Consider the following 25,038-nt stretch of genomic DNA (forward strand, 5'->3'; position numbering starts at 1 on the left):
ATCAACGACACTGCCGTATTTCTGTCTGCGTCCCCCGAAGCACCTAGCACATGCTCTCAAACATAGCAACGAAACATTCCTTGAATGCCTGTTAGGCAACATAGCAGGCCTAAATAAATTCTCACAGAGAAGTAGGTGTTATTCTCCCCACCTCGCAGATGAGGAAAATGCAGCTCAGAGAGTTTAGGCAATGACGTCAAAGGTGAGATGTGGCAGAGTTAAATCTAAGGCTTCAAAGTCTGTGCTCCTTACCTTCACTCACTCAGTCAACAAACACCAAACGCCTGCTGCGCAGTGGGTACTGTGCTAGCGTTCCTAGAGGGTGAAGTTCAGTCCCCGCCTTCAGAGAGCTCGGACAGGAGCAGAGCTCCCAGAGTGGGCAGCATCCCGGAAGGAAACATGAGTGGATGGATGCGTCCACCTGCCTTTCCTCCTCTCTGCCATCTGCACCAGCATGCACCAGCGTGTGCAGTGGATGCCACCATTTCCTCTCCCCCTGCCCCACCCCCACCCACCCAGGATGAATCCATAGGCCCTCAGCACACCCCATCTCAAAGGCAGCCAGCCCCGGATCCTCTGATTCGTTCGGCCAACGGACTTATAGTTCTTTGGTGGGCTTCTTGTTTTGTATTTTATTATAAAAATCTGGGTGAGGGGCCAGCCCTGTGGCCGAGCAGTTAAGTTCGCGCGCTCCGCTTCGGCGGCCCAGGGTTTTGCCTGTTTGGATCCTGGGTGCGGACATGGCACTGCTCATCAAGCCATGCTGAGGCGGCATCCCACATGCCACAACTAGAAGGACCCACAACTAGAAATACACAACCATGTACTGGGGAGCTTTGGGGAGAAAAAGGAATAATAAAATCTTTGAAAAAAAAATCTGGGTGATTTATTCACTAGGTTTATGCAGGCACTGCTTGCTTTTTTGCCAGAGTTTGAGCTTGGAGGATGGGCCGCCACGTGGAGGGAGCGTTCGGTTTGTCGGTTACCCACTGGAAGGCTCTGCGGTGCCTAGAACACCGTGGAAGGGGTAAGGGTCCAGATGTTCCTCATGAAGAAGTTTTGTCCATTTCGTTTTCTGAAAATTGATTTTGAAAGAGTGAACTTTCCCAGTCAGATTTTTAAAAAATCTTTCATTTCCTATGTCTGCCTGCAACATGTCAGGAAATAGCTCAGAGATAATTGCACCTTTCTTGAAAACAAAGTATAACGTTTTATTTGGGGCCAAATGTTCCCTGTTTTCTCCTTCTTTTCCAATTCACTGGTAGAACAGATGAAACTGTGCTACATATTTGCTTACTTCATGGTGCCACCCAGAACAATGCAATTTAGAAATTAGTACCTGTATTTTACTTTATGTTTTCATAAGGATTAAACCTGTCATCGAAATATGATGAAACCAAATTACTGCCACTCATAACAACACAGATGAATGTCATAAACATAACACTGAGTGAGGAAAAAGGATCCAGAAGAGTACATACACATTATGATTCCATTTACCTGAGGTCCAAAAAGAGGCACACAGGATCTGTGGGAAAGGAAGTCAGGGCGGAGGTTACCATGGGGGAGTGACTGCCAGTGGGGCCCAGGGGCTTCTGTTCTACTTCTTTCTTTTCTTTTCTTTTCTTTTTGAGGAGGATTAGCCCTGAGCTAACATCTGCTGCCAATCCTCCTCTTTTCTGCTGAGGAAGACTGGCCCTGAGCTAATATTTGTGTCCATCTTCCTCTCATATTTATTGAATTTTTCTCTTTGAACTCTGAATATTTATATCATTAAAAATCAGGAGAGTTAGACCCAAATCCAGATTTCTGGCTTCTCTTAATCAGAAAATCTGATGACAAGGGACCTATGTTCCTGATTGGCAACAATTGGCTGACTCATATTTGTTTTATCAGCACCTGTCAGGTGACAGGCACTTGCATTATGCCAGGACTGGGGATTAAAAATGAATGAGATGAGATCTCTGTTCTCAAGCAATTAGAATCGAAAAAATAAGATAAGAGAGGTACACCAATATTTATAATACAAGCTAGAATGTGATAAGTGTCCTAAGAGATTTATAAAAAGCTATAAAATTCCACAGAAGGGAGAAATCACATATCAATGGAGAACTCGCAGAGGCCTTTACCATTTTTTCCAACTATAAGATAAAACATTCTCTGGGGCCAGCTCCGTGGCCGAGTGGTTAAGTTTGCGCGCTCCGCTGCTGCGGTCCGGGGTTCGGATCCTGGGCGCGGACATGGCACCGCTCATCAGGCCACGTTGAGGCAGCATCCCACATCCCACAACTAGAAGGACCTGCAACTAAGATATACAACTGTGGGACTGGCCCCGTGGCCGAGTGGTTAAGTTCGCGCGCTCCGCTGCAGGCGGCCCAGTGTTTCGTTGGTTCGAATCCTGGGCGCGGACATGGCACTGCTCATCAGACCACGCTGAGGCAGCCTCCCACATGCCACAACTAGAAGGACCCACAACAAAGAATATACAACTATGTACCGGGGGGGCTTTGGGGAGAAAAAGGGGAAAAAATAAAATCTTAAAAAAAAAAAAAAAGATATACAACTGTGTACAGGGTGGGATTTGGGGAGATAAAGCAGGAAAAAAACAAAAAAAAGATTGGCAACAGTTGTTAGCCCAGGTGCCAATCTTTTTTTTTTTTTTTTTAAAGATTTTATTTTTTCCTTTTTCTCCCCAAAGCCCCCCGGTACATAGTTGTATATTCTTCGTTGTGGGTCCTTCTAGTTGTGGCATGTGGGACGCTGCCTCAGCGTGGCTTGATGAGCAGTGCCATGTCCGCGCCCAGGATTTGAACCAACGAAACACTGGGCCGCCTGCAGCGGAGCGCGCGAACTTAACCACTCGGCCACGGGGCCAGCCCCCAGGTGCCAATCTTTAAAAAATAAATAAATAAGTAAAATAAAATAAAACATTCTCACTGTGGAAAAATTAGAGGATTCAAACACACAAAAGACAACTGAAAAACAATCATAATACTTCCACACATTCAGGTATGTTTCTTCCAATCTTATTTTTTATGTGTGTATGTTAATAAAACTGACATATCATATTATAGCCTGCTTGTAGTTGCCCAACATATGGTGTGAACATTTTCCAAGTCATTACAGTTTGTTTCAGAATCCTGATTTTTAAAATTGCCGCATTTTATCTCATAATACAGATGCATCAACATTATTTTATCTATTGCCTATTGTTGAGCATTTTGATTGTTTTTACTTTTCTGCTATCATGAAGAATGCTAAGGTAAATCTACTTATTTGCAAATATTTGTCCCCAGCTACAGAAAATTTCTTGAAACAAGTGTCATTTAGACTCTGCAAAAGTTTGTAAAAAGTGTACAGAGGAGTGGGCCCCGTGGTCAAATGGTTAAGTTTGCACATTCCACTTTGGCAGCCTGGGGTTTCACCAGTTCAGATCCTGGGCGTGGACCTAGCAGTGTTCATCAGGCCACGCTGAGGCGGCGTCCCACATAGCAGACCTAGAAGGACCTACAACTAGAATATACAACTATGTACTAAGGGGCGTTGGGGAGAAGAAGAAGGAGAAAAAAGACTGGCAACAGACGTTAGCACAGGTGCCAATCTGAAAAAAAAAAGTGTACAATGAGGCAGAGTAATACTTGAGAAGGGCGATGACCACTAAGACAGGCCACCAAGGAAAGCACCCTGAGAATTAACTACTACTATGTAGGGCGTGCTTTTGCCCTAAAACTTTTCAGGTATTTGCATTCAGTCTTTATAATTTTTGCAATATCTGTATACCAATTACACAGATTTATATATAAATATTATATGAAATAGTTATATAAAATATAAATTACATTTATAATATAATATAAATACATTATATAAATGTAACATAATAGAAACAAAAGTGTATTATAAACATTATAATTCACAATAATTATGTAAATTTTAATTTTTAATTTTATTTTGGAAGAAGCCTGGCCCTGAGCTAACATCCATGCCCATCTTCCTCTACTTTCTATCTGGGATGCCTACCACAGCATGGCTTGACAAGCAGGGCGTAGGTCTGCACCTGGGATCCGAACTGGCGAGCCCTAGGCTGCCAAAGTGGAAAGTGCGAACTTAACTGCTGTGCCACTGGGCAAGCCCTAATTATGTAAATTTATATATATAAAGACTTAGCTTTTAAAAATTAAGTCCATTTATATATTTAATAAGGAAATTTTACATCACTACCTCACATGGAAAAATCAGATAGACATACAGATCACTGGACTAGAACAGAGCATCCAGGAATAGTGCACACATGTATGGACAACCAACTTTTGACAAGGGTGCCAGGGTAAGTCAGTGGGGAAAGGTGTGAATGTGAATGGTGCACCCACTTTGGAACAGTCTGTCAGTTTCTTATAAAATTACTTACCATAAAACCTAGCAATTCCACTTCTAGGCATTTAACCAAGAAAAATGAAAATATACATACAAAAATATTCATAGCAGCTTTATATCCCCAAACTGGAAATAACCCAAATGTTTATCAACAAACGAAGGGATAAATAAGTTGTGACATATCTATATAATAGAATTCTACTCAGCAAAAAAAACAAAAACCAAAAAACAAATGATAAAAAATTACTAAAGACAACAATGTAAATGAATATCAAAAACACTGTGCTGAGTGACAGAAGACAGACACAAAAGACCACATGTCATATGACTTCATTTATATGAAATGCCAGGAGCTACAAATTTTTTTTTTTTTAAGGAAGATTAGCCCCTGAGCTAGCATTTGCTGCCAATCTTCCTCTTTTCTGCTGAGGAAGACTGGCCCTGAGCTAACATCCATGCCCATCCTCTACTTTATATGTGGGACGCCTACCACAGAATGTCTTGCCAAGCAGTGCCATGTCTGCACCCAGGATCCGAACTGGCAAACCCCAGGTCGCCGAAGCAGAATGTGTGCACCTAACTGCTGCGCCACCAGGCCGGCCCCCAACAAATTTAACCTACATGACAGAAAGGACCCAGGGCTGCCTGGGGCTGGGGGTAAGTGGTAAGGATGAATGAGAAGGAGCACAAGTCAGCTTTTTGGGGTGCTACAAATGGTCTATATTTTGATGACAATGGTCATTATATATTTGTCAAAACTCAAAGAACTATACTCTTAAAATAGGTGTATTTAAGTTGATTTTAAAAAATCCATTCCATTCTCACCACACACACACACACAAAAGGTAACCGTGTGAGGTGATGGATGTGTTAACTATTCTTATTGTGGTAATCATTTTGAAATATATATATGTATACCAAATCATCACGTTGTACACCATAAACTTATATCATGTCATATTTCAATTATATATCAATAAATCTGGGAAAAAAATTAAAAATTCCTATGACAAAAAAAGCCCCAGAAAACCAGGGCTGGCCCCGTGGCACAGCAGTTAAGCTCATGCAGTCTGCTTTGGCAGAGCTTCACCGCTTCGGATCCTGGGTGTGGACCCACATCGCCTATCAAGCCATGCTGTGGCAGCATCCTACATACAAAATAGAGGAAGACTGGCCCAGATGTTAGCTCAGTAACAATCTTCCTCACAAAAAAAAAAAACAAAACCCATTGTGGCGTCACACAAGATGCTCAAGTAGGAAGCTTTAGGGGTCAGTCTCTCCTCCACCAAAGCAGACTCTGAGCTGGAAAGAGGATTGTGGTTGACTGTTTCAGAACTCTGAAACCTGATCACTGACAATGACCAGGAGAGTGGAGAGGCTGCTGCTGTTTCATAACGATTCCACTGCTCATTCCTCAGCCCCACTGGGACTGCGGGGGCAGCAGCCAGGTTCCTGCAGTGGCTGCACTGGTGCCAGGATGCGCAGTGGGGCTCTTGTCCTTCAGCACTTTGGGGCTGTGTGTCTGGGCTGGTCCGGTGGTTCCCCAAGGGGAGGGTGTGGTCACTTGTCTTGGTTTTGCCCCCTTGGGCTGCAGCAGCTTCCCCAGAAGTATCTGCTGGAGGATTTAAGGGATCAGAACCTTTTTTGGGGACTCTTTCTAGGTCACTGGCTGACTGCAGAGATGATGGAATAGAAACTTTGGTGACCACATGCAATAAGGAATACACACTTTATGACAAGAGTTTGGAAAAGACACAAAAGGAGGGTTCCAGCCCTCAACATGCAACATCAGCAATCCCCAAGGAGTGAGAGAACCAGATTTCTAGAGCTATTACATTATAATATTCGGAATGTCCACTTCGCAACCAAAAATTAAAAAGCATACAAAGAAACAGGAATGTATGTCCCATTCACAGGGAAAAAAGAATTTGACAGAAACCATCCCTGAGGAAGCCAGGGCATTGGAATTACTTGTCAAAGATATTAAAGCAACTATTTTAAATATGCACAATGAGCTAAAGGAAACCATGGACAAAGAACTAAAAGAAATCAGGAAAACAATGTATGAACAAAATGAGAATATCAATAGAGAGAAATTATCAAAAGCAACCAAATAGGGGCCGGCCCCATGGCCTAGTGGTTAAGTTGGGTGTGCTCTGCTTCGGCGGCCTAGAATCGGTTCTTAGGCGCAGACCTACAGCACCTGTCGGCTGCCATGCTGTGGTGGCAACCCACATAAAAGTAGAGGAAGACCGGCACAGATGTTAGCTCAGGGCCAATCTTCCTCAGGAAAAAAATAATTCACTAGAGGGGCTTAACAGTAAATTTGAGCTGGAAGAAATCAGCAAATTTGAAGATAAGGCAATTAAAATAAACCAATCTGAGAAACGAAATTCAAAAAGAATGCAAAAAATTAGCAGAGCCTGAGGAACTTGTGGGACACCATCAAGAGTAACAAGAAACACATTATGGAAGTTAGAAGGAAAAAAGAGAGAAAGAGGCAGAAAAAATATTTGAAGAAATAATGGCTGAAAATTTCCCATACCTGATGAAAGATACAAGTACACACATTCAAGAAACCCATGAATCCCAAGCAGAAAAAACCCAAAGAAATCCATACATTATACGTGTTATATATATACACATTATAATGAAATTGTCAAACCCAACACAAAGATGGGATCTTGAAAGCAGCAAGAGAAAAGCAACTTTGTCATGTACAAAGGATCCTCAATGAGATTAATTGCTAATTTCTCATCAGAAACCATGGTAGGCAGAAGGCAGCAGGATGACATATATAAAGTCTTGAAAGAACAAAAACCCTATCAATCAAGAATTCGATATCCAGTAAAACTATCCTTTAAGAATAATGGAAATATGAAGATATTTCCAGCTAAACAGAAGCTGGGGAGTTCACTACAGTATATCCGTTCTATAAGAAAGGATAAAGGGGGTCCTTCAGGCTGAAATGAAAGGTCTAGACAGTGAGTTGAAGTCATGAGAAGAAATAAAAAAGACTGGTAAAGGTAACCACTCAGGTAAATACAAAAGCCAGTATCATGGTGCTCTTTCTTTGTAACTCCTCTTTTTTTCCTATATGATTTAAAAGGAAAATGCATAAGAAAATAATTACAAATCCGTGTCAATGGGTACACAACGTATTAAGACATAATCTCTGACATAACAATAAAGGGGAGGTTCAGAGAGGCATAAGAGCAGCTTTTCCACTATTCAAACTGAGTCGGCGTTATTCAAACTCAGTTGTTATTAGCTTAAGAAGTGAACTGTAATCCCCAAGGTGACCACAAAGGACATAACTAAAAAATATATAGAAATGAAAACTAGGAAATCAAAATGGTACACTACAAAAATTCAACTAAATACAAAAAAGGCAGTAATGGAGTTATCAATGAACAAAAAGCATGTAAGACATACAGAAAACAGATACATGGTAGAAGTAAATTCTTATCAGTAAATACCTTACATGACAATTGATAAATTCTCTAATTAAAAGACAGAGAATGGCAGAATGGATTTTAAAAAAATATGATCCATCTATATGCCGTCACTAGATAAAAAGACACAAAGAGGGGCCGGCCCAGTGGCGCAGCAGTTACGTGCACACATTCCACCTCGGTGGCCTGGGGTTCGCCAGTTTGGATCCCAGAGGTGGACATGGCACCACTTGGCAAGCCATGTTGTGGTAGGCGTCCCACATATCAAGCAGAGGAAGATGGGCATGGATGTTAGCTCAGGGCCAGCCTTCCTCAGCAAAAAGAGGAGGATTGGCAGCAGATGTTAGCTCAGGGCTAATCTTCCTCCAAAAAAAAAAAAAAAAAAAGACACAAAGAGGTTGAAAATAAAAGGGTGGAAAAAGATATTCCATGCAAATAGTAACTGAAAGAGAGCTGGGGTGGCTATATCATTGTTAGACAGAACAGACTCTAAGGCAAAACAGGTTAAAAGAGACAAAGAAGGATATTATATATTGTCAAAAGTTCCAATTCATCAAGATCTAACAATTAGAAACATAAACACACCTAACAACCGAGCCCTCAAAATATATGAAGCAAAAATTGTCAGAATTGAAGGGAAAAATAGACTATTCAATAATAGTTGGAGACTTCAGTACTTCACTTCCAATAATTGACAGAACAACCAGAGAGAAGATCAATAAGGAAACAGAGGACTCAAACAACTTATAAATCAATCAGACCAAAGAGACATAAACAGTGCTTCACCCAACAACAGCAGAATACACATTTTTCTCAAGTAAACATGGATCATTCCTGAGGTCAGATCATGTGTTAGGCCACAAAACAAGTCTCAATAAATTTAAAAAGACTGAAATCATCAAAGTTTCTTTCCTGATCACAATGTAATGAAACTAGAATCAATTACAGAAGGAAAATTGGAAAATTCACAAATACATGGGTATTAAATAACATATTCTTAAACAATCAATAAGTCAAACAAGAAATCATAAGGGAAATTAGAAAATATCTTGAGATGAATGAAAATAAAACACAACATACTAAAACTAATGGAGGAAGATTGTACAGATGGTAGCTCCAGTCTAATCTTCCTCAAGCAAAAAAAACAGGAGGACTGGCAACAGATGTTACTCAGGGCAAATCCTTCTCAGCCAAAAAAACCCCCAAAACAAAAAAACTAATGGGATGCAGTAAAAGCAGGGCTAAGAGGAAAATTTATAGCTGTAAATATCAATATTTAAAAAAAGAAAAAAATCTCATATCTATAACCTAACTGTAAGGCTTAAGAGACTAGAAAAAGAAGGGCAAATTAAACCCAAGGCTGGCAGAAGGAAGGAGATATTGAAGAATAGAGCAGAGTTAAGCAAAATAGAGAACAGAAAAAGAACAGAGAAAAATCAATGAAACCAAGAGTTGGTTCTTTGAAAAGATCAACAAAATTGGCAAATCTTTAGCTAGATTACTAAAAAAAAAAGAGGACTCAAATTACTAAAATCAGAAATGATTGTAGAGACATTACCACCAACTCTACAGAAATAGAAAGGGTTATAAAAGAAGACTATGAACAACTGTATGCCAACAAATTGCATTATCTAGATGAAATGGACAAGTTTCTAAAAACACACAATCTACCAACATTGACTCAAAAAGAAAAACAAAGTTTCGACAGACCTATGACAAGGAAGAAGATTGAAATCAGAAATCAGAAACCTCCTAACACGGGGCTGGCCCGGTGGCACAGCGGTTAAGTGTGCACATTCTGCTTTGGCAGCCTGGGGTTTGCCAGTTCGGATCCTGGGTATGGACATGGCACCGCTAGGCAAGCCATTGCTGTAGCAGGCGTCCCACATATAAAGTAGAGGAAGATGGGCATGGATGTTAGCTCAGGGCCAGTCTTGCTCAGCAGAAAAGAGGAGGATTGGCAGCAGATGCTAGCTCAGGGGCTAATCTTCCTCAAAAGAAAAAAGAAAAAGAAAAAGAAAAGAAACCTCCCAACATAGGAAATCTCAGGACCAGATGCCTTCACAGGTGAGTTCTACCAAACATTTAAAGAAGAATTAACACCAATCCTTCTCAAACTCCTCCAAGACATTGAAGAGGAGGGAATACCTCCTTTTTTTTATTTGCAGAGGAAGATTCGCCCTGAGCTAACATCTATGCCAGTCTTCCTCTATTTTGTATGTGGGTTGCTGCCACAGCCTGGCTGCTGACAAGTGGTGTAGGTCTGCACCCAGGAACCAAACCCAGACTGCTGAAGAAGAGTGTGCCAAACTCAACCACTAGGCCACCAGGGCTTGCCTGGGAATACCTCCTAACTCATTCTATGAGACCAGCATTATCCTGATATCAAAGCCAGACAAAAAACAATGCAAGAAAAGGAAATTGCAGGCCAATATCCCTTATGAATATAATATAAATGCAAAAATCCTTGGGCCAGCCCCGTGGCAGAGTGGTTAAGTTTGTGCGCTCCACTTCGGCGGCCCAGGGTTTTGCCAGTTCGGATCCTGGGTGTGGACATGGCACTGCTCATCAGGCCACATTGAGGCAGCGTCCCACATGCCACAACCAGAAGGACCCACAACTAGGAATGCACAATTATGTGCCAGGGGGCTTTGGGAGAGAAAGGAAAAGTAAAATGTTAAAAAAAACAACAAAACCTTCAACAAAATACTAGCAAACTGAATTCAGCAGCATATTGAAAGGATTAGACACTATGACCAAGTGGAATTTATCCCTGAATGGAAGGGTGGTTCAATATACAAAAATCAAATAATACACAGCATTAATAGAAGGAAGGGAAAAAACCACGATTACCTCAACTAAGGCAGAAAAATAATTGGAAAAAATCCAACACTCTGAAAAACATGCAACAAACTAGGAATACAAAAGAGCTTTCTCAACATGAAAAAGGCCACTTATGAAAAACCCACAGCAGATGTCCTACTCAACGGTGAAAGACTGAAGGCTCTTCCCCTAAGATCAGGAACGAATCAAGGATGCCCAGTTTCAGCACTTACAGTCCACACAGTACTGGAAACTCCCGCCTGAGCAATAAGCAAGAGAGAAATAAAAGGCATCAGAATTGGATAGGAACAATATTTTATGTAGAAAGCCCTTAAGAATCCCCAAAAACCTGTTAGAACTAATAAATGAATTCATTAAAGTTGCAGGGTCCACAACACATAAAAATCAGTTGCATTTCTTTCTTTCTGTTTTCTTTTTAGGAATGTTAGCCCTGAGCTAACATCTGCTGCCAATCCTCTTCTTTTTGCTGAGGAAGATTGGCCCTGAGCTAACATCCTTGCCCATCTTCCTCTACTTTATATGTGGGACGCCTATCACAGCATGGCTTGACAAGCAGTCTGTAGGTCCACAGCCAGGATCCAAACTGGCGAACCCAGGGCTGCCACAGGGGAACATGAGAACTTAACCACTGTGCCCCCGGGCTGGCCTCTATTACATTTCTATATGCTAGAAATGAATAATCTGAAAAGGAAATTAAGAAAACAATTCGATTTACCATGGCAACCAAAGAATAAAATACTTAGGAATAAATTTAACCAAGGAGATAAAAGTTTTGTATGTTGAAAACTTCAAAATATTGCTGAAAGAATTAAATACCTGAACTGGAAGAGTTAATACTGTTGAGATGACAATACTACCCAAAGGGACACACAGATTCAACACAATCCCTATCAAAATCCCAATGGAGTTTTTTTGCAGAAATAGAAAAATCTATCCTAAAATTCATATGGAATCTCAAGGGATTCCAAATAGCCAAAACAATCTTGAAAAAGAAGCACAAGCTGGAGGACGCACACTTCTCAATTTCAAAACTTACTACAAAATTACAGTAATCAAAACAGTGTGGTGCTGGCAGAAGGACAGACATACAGGCCAATGGAACAGAACAGAAAGCTCGGAGATAAACTCTCACATATGTGCTCAGCTGATTTTTGAAAAGGGCACTAAAGTCATTCAAGGAGGAAAGGGCAATCTTGTCGACAAATGGTGCTGGGAAACTGGATTTTCATATGCATGAGAATGAAATTAGACCCCTGCCTTATACCAGAGATAAAAATGAACTCGAAATAGATCAGATCTAAATTTAAGAGCTACAACTATAAAATTCTTAGAAGAAAACATAGAGGAATATCCTTATGACCTGAGATTTAGCAATAGTTTCTTAAATATGATACCAAAAGCACTGGCAAGTAAATAAAAAAAATAGGAAAATGAAGAGGGGAAGGGGGTTGGGTGATGGGCAAAAGGGGTAAAGGGGCACATACATATGGTGACAGATAAAAACTAGACTATTGGTGGTGAGCATGATGTAGTCTATACAGAAACTGATAAATAACAATGTACACCTGAAATTACACAAGCTTAAACCATTATGACCTCAATAAAATAATTTAAAAAAAAACAGGGAGCCAGCCCTGATAGCCTAGTGGTTAAAGTTTGGCACTCTCTGCCTCAGGGGCCTGGGGTTGGTTCCGGGTGCAGACCTACACCCCTCTGTTAGCTGCCACGCTGGGCTGGAGGCCCACGTACTAAAAAACAGAGCAAGGTTGGCATGAATGTCAGCTCAGAGCAAATCTTCCTCACCAAAGAAACCAAAAACACCTACTACCATACCTCAAGGACAAAAGAGACAGACAACCCAACTGAAAAATGGACCAAGGACTCAATGTCTGCAAAGAAATGGCCAATAAGTCCACGAAAAGATGCACAGCTTCATTAGTCATCAGGGAAATCCAAATCCAAACCACCACAATGCACTTCACACCCACTAGGAGGGCTGTTATTAAACACGTACACACGCACACACGCTAACAAAATGGGAAATAACAAGTGCTAGTGAGGATGTGGAGAAACTGGAACTGCGGGGGAAGAAGAAATTTCCCTCTGCCTTTCTAAGTTCTTCTGGGCGGTTTAAGAATGAAATTGACATGAGACAGATTAATAGGAAAACTCAAATTTAATTTCCTTTGTACAGGGACCCCAGATGCATGAGAGTTTCACAGACTAAAGGGTAAAATGAGCTATATACGCCATCTTGAGCTAAGAACGGGATAGGGGCTGAGGCTGCAGAGGGGAGGAGAGTAATTCACCAGATGATAAGAAAAACAAATGTGCAGTAATCAGAGGCTTGCTGTGCCATACAGATAGGTCATAAAAATTTATTTCTGGTAATAACTCTTTTTATGGGCAAGGCCCCCAATTTAAATTCTTGAAGGGAGAGGGAAAAGTTTCTCTTGAGCCCACAGGGTCTCAATTGTCTTTAGCTCAAAATAGTCCACGTGCACATCTTGAGGGGGCTTGTTCCGAACCCGAGAACCCCCGAGCATCGCTAGTGGGAATGTCAAATGGCATGCAGCATAAAATGTGGGAAACAGTTTGGTGGCTCCTGGAAAAGTTAAACAGAACTACCACACGACCCAACAATTCCACTTGTAGGTATATAGCTAAAAGAAATGAAAACACGGACTCAAACAGATCCCATACTCGAATGTTTCTAGCAGCGTTATTCACAATAGCCACAAGGTGGAAATGACCTAACAGATGAACCGATAAACAAAATTCCATATATACACACAATGGAATACTATTCAGCCATAAAAATGAATGAATTTCTGATACATGTACAACATGTAACATGGAAAACATGGTAAATGAAATATGCTATTCACAAAAGGACAAATATTGTATGATTCCACTTTTATGAAGTATCGGTAAGAGGCAAGTTCACAGAGACAGACAGTAGAATGGAGGTTACCAGGAGCTGGGGTGAGAAGAAAATGGGGAGTTACTCCTTCATGGGATAGTTTTTGTTTGGGTGATGACAAAGTTCTGAAAATATCATTATAGGTAGTGGTGATGGTTACACAACATGGTGAATGTACTTAATATCACTGAATTATACACTTAAAAATGGTTACGGGGCTGGCCTGGTGGCGCAGCGGTCAAGTTTGCACATTCTGCTGCTCAGTGGCCGCGGGTTTGCCGGTTCAGCTCCGGCTGTGGACATAGCATCGCTTGGCAAAAGCCATGCTGTGGTAGGCGTCCCACATGTAAAGTAGAGGAAGATGGGCACGGATGTGAGGTCAGGGCTGGTGTTCCTCAGCAAAAAGAGGAGGATTGGCAGCAGATGTTAGCTCAGGGCTAATCTTCCTCAAAAAAAAAAAAAAAAGTTAAAATGGTAAATTTTAGGTTATACATACTTTATTACAGGAAAACAAAAACAAAATCCATACCCAACCGAGACTTTTTCTTGGACTAGTTAGAAAGCCTGGAAGAGCACGTTAAAGGGAAAGCTTTTTCAGGATTTAGGTCATTCTGGCTCAACAGGACCAGGGGAGATGAGCAGGCTCACTCCCAAGCAAGCTTCCAGAGACTGCACTATCAAACCAGAGCACGCATTCACCCAGCCGCGGCTCAGAACGAGAAACAGAAACGTCAGATGGACCCACGGGGCTTTTGTTCTCAGCTGTTTACGTTCTGTCTGCAAACCGTAAAGAAAGGGAAATCCCTACCTAGACGGGGATTTCCCCGCCGGCTGGGAGCGGCCGAGCCCGCAGCGGGGTGTGGAGCGTCGTCGGCCCTTTCTCCCACCTCCGCACCCAGCACCTAAGCGCTTCACAACACTCCTTCGCCACGTGCCTCGGAGCTTTCCAGGGACGCTCCGCGCCGGCGGGCCCCGGGCCACCGATGACCCCGATAAGCCGGGACGAGAGCCTGCGGGAAGGGCCGGCTCCGGTGCAGGGCGGAGGAGGACTTCCGCCCCGCCTGGGAACCGTGGCCCGGGGATGCAAGGGAAGTGACGAGCTCGCGGGCTCTGCCGGCGGCGCCCCGAGCCCGCGCCCGGCGAGTCCCGGGAGGCGGCCCCAGAGCGGGGCAGCCGGAAAGGATGCCCCAGGTGACGCATCCGGCCCACCTGGCGGCCCGAGGGCCAGCCTAAAGGGACCGTGCAACGGAAAGCCCAGGCCGCCCGAGCAGCACGGGAGACGGCAGAGAGAGACAGCTAGAAATCTTGTTGTGGGGAGAACACGCGTGTGTATGTATACGCACACATCTATCGCTACATCTGTGGATCTGTCTCTATCATGGTGTGGGGGAGGCTTTTCCGACCATCTATAACACCGAGGACATAAAGAAAAACACAGGTAACTTTGACCACGTAAAAACGGAACTTGAATATAACAGCAACACAAAGAAATGTCACAGTCAAAAGGCAAACCGGGGATATATTTGTAATACACGTAACGAAAGGTGAATTTCTTTCACTTGTTACAGTGTATTCACACAAGAGAATAAGGAAAAACAGCCAAGGACCTAATTGTGAAAATGCAAACGACATGAATGTTGTCTGCAGAAACATAAATGTAAATGACTAATAAAAAGATGCCCAACTTTGTTCAGAATGTGCCTATCAGAACTGCTACAAAAAAACGGCTACTTTTCACGGAAACTGGGCAGGTGTGGAGGAAACAGGCATTTTCATAGCCTGTGTGTACAGCGGTACAATCTTTCTGGAGGGCCAGTTGGTCATGTGGATCACAATTTTAGGTGAACCGATCCTTTGATGTGATCATTTTGCTGCTAAGAATTTGCTTTAAAAACATACTCATAAAAATATGCCAAACAACAATGTAGGAAAAATACAAGAAACCTAACATCCATTGTTATGGGATTTATTAGAAGAACATGCATAGTATGATCTCATTTCTATCTACTTATTTTGTGTTTTATGAGTTTTTTTTAATTGAGGTCACACTGGTTTGTTATATATTTTTAAAGGATGGAAATATACTCAGTATAGGAATAATCTTTCTTTTTTTTTTCTGGAAGGATGCCCTCGATTAGAGGTGTTAGAAGGCTAAGAGAGCCCCCTTTTGAAAACCATATTTCTTTTCTTTTCTTTTCTTTTTTTGCTGAGAAAGATTTGCCCTGAGCTAACATCTGTGCCCATCTTACTCTATTTTGTATGTGGGTTGCTGCCACAGCATGGCCGCTGCCAGTGGTATAGGTCTGTGCCTGAGAACCAAACCAGGCCACTGAAGCAGGGCACACTGAACTTGACCACCAGGCCACTTGGCCAGCCCTCCATGTTATTTTATTTTTTAAAATTCCATCCATCCTTTAATATCCATTGCAATGCTACCACCTCCATAAAAAATTTTCTGCTTCGTCTCCAACCTTCTTGTGCCATCTCATGGCATCTACCGAATGTTCCCTGGATTTGATTCACTTTTCATATCTGCCTGGATGAGATAGATGTAGTCTACAAACAGACAGCAGTAGTTAGGCATTCAGGCTTGGACACAGGCTGATTTAGATTAGAATCTGCATTTTGCCACCTGTGTTTCCTTGGCTAAGTAACTCAACCTCTCTGGGCCTTATCGGCATATACGGAGGTTCTAAGCAGCCACCACAGGGGGCTGTTGAGGGCCTGCAATGAGATAATCTATTAAGTGTTGAGCAAAGTGGTGGCACCAAAGGAATGCTTAATAAATGTTGGCAGTTATTTACATTTCTGGAGGACAGAGACAGTTTCTGGGGCTGTCTAGAACTTAACAGCTGCTCCGATTCTTTCCTGTTGCTCACTCTGCCCATCGCCTTCCCCGGTGACCGCGGGCCAAGCTGGGTTCCTCTGGCATTGGCCAGCACAGTTTGCTGGGATGAATGACGTCAGTCTAAGGCCCCAGGCACAACCCAAAGCCTGGCCAGCCCCTTCTACGGGTGCAGGGCAAGGGAGAGGATGAGCCTACACCTCCCCACTGCTGGGAAAACAATGACAAGTGCTTGACACACTGATGGTGGGCTAATTTCATGTCTGAACAGCATCATTATCAGCCTTTTCTTCCTCCTCCAATCCGTTCTTCAAAAATTCCCTTATTCTTAGACGAAAACTTTCCCAAGTATATCTACCTTAATTATAATAAACACACGGTCTCAAAGGGGGTTAAAAGGGTTGCAATGATTCACCAGAAAAAGTGGAAAGGCTCGGTAAATGAAAAGATAAAGAATCAAGAAACTGGATGTTAAACTAATATTGCAAATAAAGAGAGAAAACATTTTTAAAAGAAAATTTGGGGGTTCAGATCCTGGGTGTGGACCTACACCACCTGTCAGCTGTGCTGTGGTGGCGTCCCACATATATGTGGAGGAAGACTGGCATGGATGTTAGCTCAGGACTAATCTTCCTCAGCAAAAAAACCAAAAAAGCAAGGTATTTCTTTATTTAGAAAAGAAACATGGAAATTTTGTTCGTAGGATAATTTTAAATAATGTTTTGAATGCTAAATTATATCATGTAATATTTATATAACACTTAAGAGTTTATAAAGTATTTTCATTTACATAGCCTCTGATTCCCCCAAATCCTTGAGGAAGGCAGAGAAAATATTTTAGAAATTTTATTTTTTTACTTAGCTTTTATTTTTAAAAATTTTTTTTAAAGATTGGCACCTGAGCTAACAACCGTTACCAATCTTTTTTTTTCTGCTTTATCTCCCCAAATCCCCCTGGTACGTAGTTGTATATCTTAGTTGCAGGTCTTTCTAGTTGTGGCATGTGGGACGCCACCTCAGTGTGGCCTGATGAGCAGTGCCATGTCCATGCCCAGGATCTGAACCGATGAAACCCTGGGCCGCCACAGCAGAGCTCGCGAACTTAACTACTTGGCTACGGGGCCAGGCCTGAGATTTTACTTTTTAAAAATGAAGTTACAGGTGGGCCCCATGGCCTAGTGTTTAAGTTCAGCATGTTCCACTTTGGCAGCCCAGGTTTGGTTCCCGGGTGTGGACGTACACCACTCAATGGTGGCCATGATGTGGCGATGACCCACATAGAAAACAGAGGGAGATTGGCACAGATGTTAGCTCAGGGTGAATCTTCCTCAGCAAAAAAAAAAAAAATTACGTTACACAAGAATTACAAGAATATTAACATAATACTAAATAGAATATAGCATTCATCTAAATCCTGTTAAGCCAACAAATAAAACTGTTTATTTCAACTGATGTTGTATGAATATTAGGCTCATTGCATAGGGCAGATGGTTGCACAAAAGGCAGAGCAAGAACTGGAAGGTCTATTTAGATCACACGTACATTATTAATTATTATGAATAAATTATAACTTGGAAGAGGTTTTTTTCCCCCTCATCTTTGGAAGAGTTCTATAAAAGGTCATTCATCCAGGATTCTAAATACTCAAATTATATGAACAAAAAACTGCTCAAAATAGTGTTTTATAATTGGTTTAAAAAGCGCCCTTGTCATAACAAAGGAGTTATCTGCTAGACTGCAGACACTCTTCCGACAGCTAAAGATGTCACTGTGGCCCCATCCACGTGATCTGTGCACATCCTGACCAGGAACACTCCCCTAAAAGATCACACTGCTCTCTGACCAATGACATATATTTACATCCCATACTTGAAATATACTGTACTAGGTCCACTGTAGAGAAAAATCAAGAAATTGGACCTGGAAGATATTGGGCCTGCATCAAGCAGCATTATGGGAAAAAAGACCTGATCAGTATTCATTAAAAGACTGGATGTGTTGCGAAAAATGGATGCGTCAAGAGTATCTCAACTTTTGCTAGAACTATGGTTTTGGGCAATCTAAAATATATGAGAGTCATAACAAGATTAAATGTTTTAAAGAGCATCTTAAAAAAAAGATCATCTTAAATGATCGCAACAAGAGTGACCTTGACCAAGCATGGTTCTGTCTGCAGGGGTGGTCAGGGTTTCCTATCCAGGGTGGGTCCCATGATAATGGAGAAGGCAGACTCCAGATACCAAGTAGCAACAACCCAAGGAGAAGGTGATCATTCTTCCAGACTGGTGAAGACATTCAAACATCGCCACGTCTCTTGCCGTTTCAAAGCAGTCCACAACGATGTAAGCTCCGAGTCCGCGTGAAGACGCATTTGAGTTGGCTGATGGGCTCACACTTGGTCTAGATCCATCTCCAGCCTGGCCGAGGCATGCTTGACTTGGCTTTGTCTCCCCCAGTATACAGTAGAACGGAGGTGTCATGTTATATGGGCACTCATCTGCAGGGTTGCACATACTAGGTTAAACATTAAGCAAAGACAGAACTATTTGAAAGAATTTGAAATGAATAACGTGCAACATTCTGCCAGCTTGGCCTCCGTGCGCTGCCATCTTAAGTGAGCGTGAGCTGAGCCGCGATCTGCTCTTCCTGCAGTCTCAGTCTTGGTACACACATCTTGTGATGTTGAGTGTGATTCTAAACAAAGTAAATTAAGTGTGAGTTAAACAAAGGAGGATTCCATACAAACACTATCCCTAAATACAAATCAGTCATTTTTTAAATATGTTGCTCAACCCAAAAAACAGCAGACAGATATTACATTGGAAAAATGACTGGCTGTGCTGCAGAAAGATGTTATTCAAGGTGGCTTCTAGCTATGGTCACAGTTAATGTGGCATACTGCATCTAGCATCAGAGCATCTGTACCAACCGAAGGGAGAAAGTGGCTAAGGAATAGCAACAAGTGTACCAATTACAGCCAGGTGGTGAGTCAGACCTTAAGGAAGATGGAAAAACCATGAGATTTCTGATCGTAAGGCACGAATTTGAGGGTTACACCTGTCAAGAGCAGTACGCTGAGAAGGCTTGGCCTCTACACTCTTCAAACCACCCACTGTTCATTGTCCCCAGATGGCCTGCTTTCTGTCTAGAGGCAACTCAAAACCAGCTAAAGTTTTAGGAACTGCTTCAACCTCAAGGAAGTTGGAGCTGTTCACTACGACACAGCAAAATTTCACTCGGAACTGGCAGACAAATTCAAAGGAAGGGACTCTCTCCCTAATAAGTTTTTAAGGATGACAAGGGTAACCTGGGCTAAACGAACGAACTTTTGCCTTACTCACTCACTTTCTAACACCTTCCAATGCTACTCCGTGACTCCCCCACCCAGTGAATCCTCCTTTCAGAGTCCTTAACCTCCCAGTCTCCCCAAGAAGGAATGATTATTCGAGAGGACTCCAGTCCCTCCATAACACATACTCACCCATGCCCACAGCAGCTGAATGTTTGCAGCTGGCTGGCTGGCGGCTCTTACTAGCTAAGCTGTAGGCTTCTCAAGAGTTATGACTGCTCCTAAATATATGTCAGTTGTACTTGCTATTGGGAATACGGAATTCAATTAAATATTCCAAAATGTTAATGAAATATGAGTGCAAAAAGAAAACTGTTCTTCTGAAAATTAATACTGTGGAGAGACTTGACAAGGGAGAGTCAACGATCGAATTAGGTGGGGCTAAAATGACTGTTAAAGATTGTAGGGGAAATCACAAAAACGTAGCAGTTTTCTGTCATCAGACCGCCTCGCACGGATCTTTAAATTTTCCATCTCTTTTAAAGAGATCCAAGATGGAAATTCGAGACGAGGCTTTATGGGTGCGGTCTAGGGAAGAAAGAAGACGGGGAACGCCAATCCGTGAACCCAAATTCAAAGGAAGGCTTTTGGACCGACATCAAAAGACTGGCTGCTCGGAAAGTTTTATTTCGAGCGACAAAGGCCCGCGGGCTGGAAAAAGCGCCGTGGTCGCCACCTACCGAGGAGGGGGCTGGGGGAGAACTGCGGCGGGGCCCGCAAAGCCGGCGGGCAGAAAGGTCACCGAGTCGCTCGACTTCGTGCTTTACAGAAACACCTAAAATCTCCGGGCTCGAGTTTTTAAACTTTGGAGTTTAACTTCGGCGAACAGCAACGTCTCGCTATTTTGGAAATTCACGAGCTAATCAAAGTTGAGAGGCAAAAAAATGATCGGGGGGAGGGGTTTGAGCAAAACTGCTCCGCGGTTGACAGAACAAAACGGGCGACAAATCAGCTTTCCTGCTCCCACTCCACGGCTTTTCCTCAACTTTCCTTCTAAACGTTGAGTATGAGACGGAGTGTGAGCAAAGCCGGGGGCGGGGGGATCAAAACAGGAGAGTCCCCTCGCCTCGCCCTCCAAAGTTGGGGCAGCAGTCTCCTGGGGCCGCTTTGGAGGCAAGCTTTCAAAATGGACAGTTCTTTGTGTCCCGGGGGTGGGGGTGCAGGGCGGGGACGTCCCTTGGCGGAGCACCCAGGGCAGCAGGCCGGCCCGGGGCTCCCCGGCCTTGGCCGCGCTCCGGCCTCGCAATCTGCAGGGAATCTCGGGGGCCAGAGTCAGCGCGAGCGTCGCACGGCGGCCGAGGCCGGCGGCAGCGCGGCGGGGAGCAGGCTGGAGCCGCCCCCGGCCTGGATCTGCGCCCCTGCGCCCCGGCTCCCCTCCCCCACCCGGGCAGCCGCGCAGGCCCCAGGTGCAGCCATGTTCTTGCTCCCACCACCCGCGCCTCCATTGACAGTCCTTGCCGGAGAGGGCCGGGCGCCGCTCTCGCCGCGTCCTCGGGCTCCGGGCTCGCCGGCGCGAGGCTTTCTGGGAGTCGTAGTCAACTGCCCCCGCCGTCGCGTTGTTGGGGACGAATCAGAAACTACAATTCCCGCTGGGCGGCGCTGCTGGTGCGCACGCGCAGCGCGCCTTCGAGGAACAAAAAAAAAAAAAAAAAAAAAGAGGAGGAGGAGGGTGAGAGAGAAGCTCGGAGAGCAGAGAAAAGGGGCCACCGGTCGCCCCCCCGCTTGCCCGCACGCGCTCTCCAGCCGTGGCCTTCCGCCTGCCGCGGTTACCCTGGCCTCTCCCTCGGTCCCCTGTGATCAGATCTAGGTGCTGAGCGAGGCCCTGCCGGGGCGGCCATGCGGCGGTGACAGGAGCGCGGCCGAGACGCACGGGCCCCTCGCCCTCTCACCTCCAGCGCGCTCGTCAGCTCGCCTCAGCCCGAGGCTGCTCCGCCGCGGCCGCGGCTCGCGCGCGGCCCACACTCGCTTCCCTTCGCCTCCCCCGGCCCGGCGCTGCCTGGAGGCGGCTGCACTCGGGTGAGTCCCTGTCGCCTCATCCCCCGCCCCCGCCCGGTTGCCATCGCGAACAGGGCCTTTATTTGGGACTCGCCCCCTTCGGGGCCTGCAGGGACAGGGGTCGGGGCGGCCATGTAGGGGCCCCCAGCTCCGGGCCCGCGGTCGTTGGGGGTGGGGCAGGGGTAGACGCGGTCGCGGGGGACGGCAGTTGCACGCGCGTGGGGGAGGGGCGCGCGCGCCGGCGTGGGGGGGCCTCACGCGTGAGCCCCGCGCGCGAGCGAGCCCGCGGGCTGCGCATGCCCGGCCGCTGATTGGCCGGCGCGGCGGTGCGGGTGCGCGCGCGGTGCCAGGCCCGAGCCGTGGGGTCGCGCTCGGCCGGGTGTCTCCGGGGCTCGTGCGCCCGGGCAGCAGACGCGCCGGATTGGCCGGCGGGCGGCGGGGGCGGCGCCGCGCTGCCTGGTAACTGCGGCCGGCGGGCGGGCCCGCGAGCGCCGCCCCTCCCGCCCCTGCCCGCGCCCAGGTGGAGCCCCGAGTGGGCTTTGTCCCGGGCACGGCCGGCGCTCCTGCCCCCGGGGTCTGCTCTTGGGGGAAATCAGCACAATGACCGGAAGGAAAGCCTCAGCCTCCAGGCCGCGGAAATAAGCCGCCCGGAGTCGGTCGGCACCCAGACTGGGGTTTAGGAGAGGAAGAAGACGAAACGCTGCCCTGTCCCTTCCCTGCCCCTCCGCTTGTGCTTTTCCAAGATTTGGCTTTTAGTGAACGAGGTTTTGGGATTTTAGTGTTACGGTTCTGCGCCCCTTTGCGGCCCAGCGCGCTCGGACGCCGGGTCCCGTTAGGGACGGCTCCCTCCGGCGAGGGCGGGGCCCGTGCCGCCGCCGCACCTCCGCGCTCAACTTTGCGCGGACAATGGCTCCTGATAGGCCGCCGCGCTTTCAGCGGGCGCCGGGGGCTCGGGCCGCAGAAGGGAAGTCACTTGGCAAATGAGCGTGCCCTGAGCGAGCCCGGACTTTTCCCGAGGCGAAGGCCTCCCGCTTGGGACGCCGCGTTTCATTTCCCGCTGCTGTTTTGCTTGTCCCGGCCTCAGCCGCTGCGGGCTGCCTCCTTGCCCTCGCGCTTCTCCTGCGTCTTAGAATCTTGGCGCACACCTGGAGGCTGGGGTGACCTTTTCTTCTCTGTAGCTTGTGGAACTCATTCGGAGTCACTGTAACATTTTCTCGGTCAGAAATTATTTCTTCGTACAGTGTCCCTATGAACTTGTTCGCCCCTCTTGGGAGGGCGTCTTTATTTCCTCTGAGTGTGTGGTTTTGCCGTGTGTACCCGTGTCTGGCCTGGTCACTAGGTATTTAACTCCTGGATGGGTAGGGATTAAGCCTCCGCCTTTGGCGCTCTCCCCCATCCGGTGTGCAGCCGTCAGAGTGCCTTGTGTATAGTAGGAACGACGGCTAGCTTTTGGATGTTTCTTATGTGCCCGGCATCGCTTTTAAGCACTTAACTATTATGTTTTCTTAATTTCTTCACAACCTTCCGGTAATTTCACTTTATAGATGAGGAATAAGCCCAGAGAAGCTGGGTAATTTACTCTTCGTTACCCAGCAAGTAAACCCTGACTCCAAGATTTGAACCTAGGCAGTAGGACCCTTAACCCCTAAGCAGGTGGTTCTCAGACTCCAGCGCCATCAGCATCCCCTAGAGGGCTCGTTGACACACTCCCTGGGCCCCACCCCAGACACTCCGATTCTGCAGGTCTGGGGTGGGGCCCGGCAATTTGCATTTGTGACTAGTTCCCAGGTGGTGCTGATGCTGCCGCTCCAAAGACTGCTCACCATGGTGCAAGTTAAGTTATAAGTGAGGGAAATTTATTGTAGCTGTTTGCTCTTCATTACTTTAAAACTAGATCTTAACCAAAAATAATTTGGACCGCCTACTGTAGATTGCTTGGAAAACTGATTTGAGAGCTAAGGTTTTTTGTTAGCCCTGGTTAGAAAATTGAAAGTTTAGGTGGCGCAGCGGTTAAGTGTGCACATTCCCCTTCAGCGGCTCAGCGGTTCACCTGTTCGGATCCCGGGTGCGGACATGGCACTGCTCAGCAAGCCATGCTGTGGCAGGCGTCCCACGGATAAAGCAGAGGAAGATGGGCACAGATGTTAGCTCAGGGCCAGCATTCCTCAGCAAAAAGAGGAGGATTGGCACCAGTTAGCTCAGGGCTAATCGTCCTCAAAAAAAAAAATTTAGTAAGTAACCATGGGTTTAAGTAGAGAATAAAAGTAGAACTCTGAATAACTCTGGGCCCCACCCCCTTCTTCGTTTATTGATTTATTCATGGCATAGGCATTTGTCTCATCCCAGAGAAGCCTGGAGCATCCCGACCTGACCACAGACTCTCAAGTCTGGGAACCCAGAAGCGGGGTGATGGGGTCTGAGCTTGGCACTAAGGTAAGGTGGCCCTAGGGCAGCAGGCAGAGCAGCCAGAACTCAGAACCGCCCCCACACCCTCAGCCTTACGCATCTCCAACGATTTGGCTTACTTTTAAGAATATGACTCCAAGGGCTGTCCCCGGCCCAGTGGTTACAGTTGCGTGTGCTCCGCCTTGGCGGCCCAGGTTCACAGGTTCGGATCCTGGGTGCAGACCTGCTCCACTCATCAGCCATGCTGTGGAGGCATCCCACGTACAAAGAAGAGGAAGGTGGCACAGATGTTGGCTCAGGGCAAATCTTCCTCTCACACACACCCAAAAGAATATGACTGCAGAATTTGTCGGTAAAATGGAGGTTTTCGGGTTTTGTGGGGTTTTTTAAAAGATTTTATTTTTCCTTTTTCTCCCCAAAGCCCCCTGGTACATAGCTGTGTATTTTTAGTTGTGGGTCCTTCTAGTTGTGGTGTGTGGGACGCTGCCTCAGCATGGCTTGATGAGCGGTGCCATGTCTGTGCCCAGGATTCGAACTGGGGACCCTTTGGCCACTGGAGCAGAGCGTGCGAACTCAACCACTGGGCCACGGGGCCGGCCCCTCGGGTTTTTTTTTCTTGGGGCGCAAGTCTTGTTGAGAAAGATTTTTAGTCTTGTTATTATAATGCATTTCTTTCAGGGGAAAATAATTTCAGATTAGATAGGAGGAATGGGATTAGTTTACAGTTACGTTCTATCCTTTTTTATGATCTGTAGATCAGTGGTGTGTTCCAAAACAAAATCTAAAAGACAAGGTCGCTACTCCAGGTGCTTAGCTAGAGGAGTGGTAAATAAAACATCGAAACACT

General features: G+C 45.4%; 1 protein-coding gene across 6 annotated transcripts in view; it reads left to right on the top strand.

The window, feature by feature from the left end:
• Window positions 1-21,673: 21,673 nt before the first annotated feature.
• Window positions 21,674-25,038, top strand: part of GTF2I (general transcription factor IIi) — a 114,619-nt gene continuing 111,254 nt past the window's right edge. For all 6 annotated transcript variants that reach the window (XM_044747621.2, XM_044747624.2, XM_044747622.2 and 3 more), the window contains exon 1: window positions 21,674-21,806. The gene's annotated coding sequence lies outside the window, so the exon portion shown is untranslated. The remainder of the gene's footprint in view (window positions 21,807-25,038) is intronic.

This window comes from Equus asinus, chromosome 14, assembly GCF_041296235.1.
Source record: "Equus asinus isolate D_3611 breed Donkey chromosome 14, EquAss-T2T_v2, whole genome shotgun sequence".
Classification (NCBI taxonomy): domain Eukaryota; kingdom Metazoa; phylum Chordata; class Mammalia; order Perissodactyla; family Equidae; genus Equus; species Equus asinus.